Source organism: Schistocerca americana, chromosome 3, assembly GCF_021461395.2.
Source record: "Schistocerca americana isolate TAMUIC-IGC-003095 chromosome 3, iqSchAmer2.1, whole genome shotgun sequence".
In the NCBI taxonomy this organism is placed as follows: domain Eukaryota; kingdom Metazoa; phylum Arthropoda; class Insecta; order Orthoptera; family Acrididae; genus Schistocerca; species Schistocerca americana.
In genome coordinates this window covers 469,144,391-469,150,232 of record NC_060121.1, presented here as the reverse complement: position 1 = coordinate 469,150,232, position 5,842 = coordinate 469,144,391, and positions in this window count along the sequence as shown.

The following is a 5,842-nucleotide window of genomic DNA, read 5'->3' as shown; positions in this document are numbered from 1 at the left end:
TCATGATGGTCACATCCGTGTTTGACATCATTGCGGTGAACGCACATGGGAAGCGTGTATTAGTCATCACCATACTGTCGTACCACCCGGCGTGATGGTATGGGGTGCCATTGGTTACACGTCTCGGTCACCTCTTGTTTGCATTGACGGCACTCTGAACAGTGGACATTACATTTCAGATGTGTTATGACCCATGGATCTACCCTTCATTCGATCCCTGCGAAACCCTACATTTCAGCAGGATAATGCATGACCGCATGTTGCAGGTTCTGTACAGGCCTTTCTGGATACAGAAAATGTTCGACTGCTGCCCTGGCCAGCACATTCTCCAGATCTCTCACTAATTGAAAACATCTGGTCAATGGTGGCCGAGCAACTTGCTTGTCACAATACGCCAGTCACTACTCTTGATTGTATTGTGTTGAAGCTGCATGGGCAACTGTACCCGTACATGCCATCCAAGCTCTGTTTGACTCAATGTCCAGGCATATCAAGGCCGTTATTAAGGCCAGAGGTGGTTGTTTTAGCTACTGATTTCTCAGGATCTCTGCATCCAAATTGTGTGAAAATGTAATCACATGTCAGTTCTAGTATAATATATTTGTCCAATGAATACCCGTTTATCATCTGCATTTCTTCTTGGTTTAGCAATTTTAATGGCCAGTAGTGGAGAACATTAGTAGTGTGCAGCTTGATACAGTCATTTTAATTAAATATATACGAATAACATTGCAAAGCAGTATGAAATAGAATGAGCATGTGAGGACTGTAGTAGGGACGGCAAGTGGTCAATTTCAGTTCCTTGGGAGAATTTTGGGAAAATGTGGTCCATCAGTAAAGGAGGCTGCATATAGGACACTAGTGCATCCCATTCTTGAGTACCACGTGAGTGTTTGGAATCCACACCAACTCATATTGAAGCAATTCAGATGCTGGCTGCTAGATCTGTTAATGGTAGGTTCAAATGGCATGCAGGTATTACAGAAGTGGATCAGGAACTGAAATGGGATCCCTGGAGGGAAGGCAGCATTCATTTTGAGCAAATATTGAGAAAATTTAGAGCACCTACATTTGGAACCGACTGCAGAATGATTCAGCTGCTGCCAATGTACATTTTGAAAATAATGACCACAAAGATGTAAGAGAAATTAGGGCTTGTACAGAGTCATAAACGCAGCCATTTCTCTCTCGCGCTATTTGTCAGTGGAATAGAAAGGGAAATGACTAGTAGTTGTACAGTGTATACTCCACCACACACTTTATGGTAGCTTGTGGAGTATGTAAGTAGATGTAGAAGTAGAACAGGTCAGATAAATTTGTCATCAACTTACATACAGGGATTACTGGATTATACATCTCTCTGTTCCCTCTTCACACAGTTTATGTCTGTACTTTGTTCTTGTCTTATCTAGTTCATCTGTATACTGAACTGTCTAGCATTGCTTTGTGAAGATTGTGAACATGTAAAAGATTTCCTTTAGTTATGAAAATGTAGATAAATGTTGAAGTTCAGTTACAGGGAAAGTTCTAACATAAAATGAAATATCTCAAAATGAAAAGAGTACACCTGTGAATACATGATGAGAGTGAGAATTTGAAGGTTAAAAGGAACAGTGAATACATATATTTGAATCAGTTCAGGTGTAGAGAAATATGTGCACTAGCATTTATGAAATTTACAGTATTAAGAAGGGTATGGTTGATTTAAATAAGCTTCATAATTCAGATTAGGTGCAAGGCAAGAGACAGTATAATAATTAGGCTTACAAAGTTGTAAATGAACTCGCAAGAGTAGCTGCATGTGTTAGTTAATATGACTACTTCCTAGACAAGGAGGGATGCTGGCCTCGGATTGAATCCACCTGGTGGATTAACATCTAAGGGTTGGTGTGCTGGACAGATTGAATGTGGTTTTTAGGCAGATCACACTAGGTGAATACCAGGCTATTTCCCATGTCCCACCTTAGGTACAAGCTACGCAAACATTTAACATACTGTCTTAGAATTTCACACACAATTTACTCAATATATAGACAGATTGGGTAGACTGCTACTATTGTGGAACATGCATAGGAGACTGATGGCCTTCTCTCTTTGGTCTCTTTAAACCCTTACTCATGATCTCCAAAAATTCATTGTGGTGTGATATTCATACATCCTACAACCCTTTAAAGGTACTGTCTAAATGCAGTGCAATGAAACTGAGCAAATCACTTGATGTGTGCTTATGGAGCCAGCCTCTCCCCTCCCACCATATGTCAATACGCAAAGATGGCAGTGAAGTTGAGGACCAGCCATACTCTATACATGTTAAGTGGTCATCATGGCAGGCGAATATGCAGACTAGAAAAGCAATGGTTCCTCTGCTACTTTGCATGCATTGTCATTATGGTCAGACAATGCTTTGTGAAAATATGGCATATGCAGTAACATGGACGAGGAGTTATATCCCAGGCTTTAAAACTGCCCTGATGGTGTACTGATGGCTGTTCAGATTGGCATCAGGCAAGTCAAGATCTCATGTTTGCTATAGTAATGCTTAATGGTTCAGTGCGACAAATTGCGGGAATCACTATGCAATCTAACATCTGCAGCCTTCACAGTAGAACAGGTTGAAGTGAAACTCAAATGGGGGAAAATCCTACATTTTACCATGCAGCGTACTAAATGTCATCAGAGAGATCAAAAAGTTTTGATTTGAGGGTGCAGCATATGTGCAGTATAATGGAACTGCAGTGCAAGTACTTAAGCACTGACATATAGACAAGAAATTAGTGTGGCATTTGTGTCTTTCCAATGTGTGTGAAGTAAATTCAGAATGGTGAACTATGGCGATGTTATTACCAAATGCACCCAAACAGGACCAGCATGCTGTTATTCTTTTCTTGGCTGCTTAATAACACTGGTAGATATCTATTAAAGAATGAAGAATGTGCATGGAGCAGCAAGCCTGCCAAAAACCACCATTGTGAAATGGTGTGCCAAGTTCTGTGCTGGTCGTGGTTTGGGACGAGATGCCGATCGATCTGGTAGACCAGCCTCATCCCATTCGGACAAGTGAGAAACTCTTGAGCATCAGCAGGAGACAATGTTCTACCAAATGGATATCTTCAATCCGGTGCATTTCTGGCATGATTGCCTCAGTGCTCATGAAGATTTTGTTTGATATTAGCATACCAAATATGAACTGTACAGCCTTTGAATAGAAACTTGTTGATTGCCCCTTATAGATACAGTTTATTGACCTTCTTTCCCTTCCCTCAAATAATCTTAATGATTCCTTAAACAAACTTTATATATATATACACACACACACATCCAAAAACAAAGATGATGCGACCCACCAAACGAAAGCGCTGGCACGTCGATAGACGCACAAACAAACACAAATATACACACAAAATTCCAGCCCTCGCAACCAATGGTTGCTTCATCAGGAAAGAGGGCTCCTTCCCTCTTTCCTGACGAAGCAACCATTGGTTGCGAGGGCTGGAATTTTGTGTATATATTTGTGTTTGTTTGTGTGTCTATCGATGTCCCAGCGCTTTCGTTTGGTGGGTCGCATCATCTTTGTTTTTGGATGTATTTTTCCCACCTGGAATGTTTCCCTCTATTATATATATATGCGCTTTTGTTTGGTAAGTCTCATCATCTTTGTTTTTAGATATATTTTTCCCAAGTGGAATGTTTCCCTCTACCAGTGGAAGAGTAATTTAATTATATGTGGTGACTTAAAAATTTACTTTCTCACCCAAAATAGAAACAGGATACATTGTTCAGCCTTGTAAATTCTTAATATCTGATGGACTGGTAAGTGAGCCAACCAGATAATATCTTATATCAAGTTCTTGTGACTATAAATAAAATTAGCTTACAGCTAGAAGTACATAATGCAGAATTAAGTGGCCACTTATAAGACCTCAAATTAAATGTTGAGGTAAAAAAAGACACCTCAAATTCAGTCCCACCCAAATCTTTAAGAAGGAGAATTAAGCAAACTCAGCAGCACCCTCGGTGAAGGAAAGTGGTCGGACATGAATGCAATTGATGATGTCAACAGGAAATTTAGAATATTTCATGAAATAATCGTCCTTCACTTATAGGAGACATTTCCAGGTAAAAGTATGGTTTAATAACAGCAATGGAAATAAGAACTGGATCACACCAGTTATAAAATATTCCTGCCATAGTAAGAGAATACACCTTATTTTGTGTAAACAAAGCAATGATTCTCATCAATTACTCAAATACACTGGTCAGCCAGAACAGTATGACCACCTGTCTAGTAGCTGGCACAGACAACAGCGGCAACGTATCACAGCCAGCACATCAATTGGAACTCATCAATGTGTTACTCGAACCACTCCATCACAATCCTGGCCTTGTGACATGGTGCATTATCTTGCTGAAAATTGCCAGTGCTGTTGGAAAACATAACTGTCATAAATGGGTGTAAGTGGTCTGCAACCAGTATAAAATACTTCTTGGTCATCATGGTGCCTCGCAAGAGCTCCACTGGACCCATGAATGCTGAAGTGAATATTCCCCAGAGCATAATGGAGCTGCCACCAGCTTGTTTCCACAGTCCACGTGTCATGGAGCTGTTCCCCTAGAAGACAACGGATTCGCACCATCCCATCAGCATGATGAAAAAGGTATTGGGATTCGTCAAACCATGCGATGCAGTGCCGATGTCCAATGTTGATAGTCACATGCCCATTTCAGTCATAGTTGCCTATGTCATGGTATTAACGTTGGCATATGCGTGGCTGCAGAGGCTCATTGTTAGAGACTTTCAGTGCACTGTTTGTTCAGACACACTTCTACTCTTCCCAGCAGTTACGCCACAGTTCACCACCTGTCCTGTTTTACCTGTCTGCCCAGCCTACATACGACATCTGACACCTGTAATGAGGGCTGGCTGGCCAACAATGTCTGGACGTGGTTTCACCTCGGTTTTGCCACATGTTGAATGCACTTATCACAGCACTTCTCGAATACCTGAGAAGTTGTACAGTTTCCATCAAGCTTGTGCTCAGCCTCTGGGCTATCACAATCTGCCCTCAGTGAAACTCGGATAGATTGCATGTCCTCCCCATTCTACCCACAGACAGCATGCTCACTGATAACATTTTCTCCCTGTGTGTGTCTGACTAACAGTCATTCTTCACCAGGTGACACTGCTGTAACAGTTCTGTCACTAAATGTAACTGGATTTTCTCTTTTGATGCTAGTCAACTGTCAGGATGAGCATTACTGCGAAGGGCATTTGATTCTAAAGCATTATGTCAGGGTAAAAATACTAAAATAAATTAATTTTTCTTTCTTAACAACATGTGGGCAGGGTGGGTTCTTCCTTGGCACGGGTATGAGGTAGAATGAAACAGCATTTTTACACAAGATAACTTTTATTGCAAGTTTCGTACAACTGTTTCCTTACTCGATATTCTGGCTCGGAGAGCGGCAGCTGTGTCGTTTGCATCAGCGGCAGCGGCAGCATCTGATTACGCCTGGTGGTGTGTATCTCGTGTCGCCGTCTCGCCCAGTTGACTGGAGACGCGCATCGTGCTGTGGCCCGTTTAATTATTGAGAGCAAAGTCGTGCATCGGATGGTGATCCTTGGATGTGGTGTCCCAGTGTTTCTCTTCTCTAAGCGGCCACATGTGTTGTGCGTCGGCCAGCAGAGCGGCGCGGTGGGGGAAGGCCAGTGTCCTGGACTCGAACAACGGACTCCCGCTTGCCAGTCTTCAGCTGTCAGATCTTCATTCCAGCTCACAGGTGACTGCTGATGTGAGGCCATCTCCTTCCCATCCTCACGAGTCACCCGGGTACGTAAAAATCA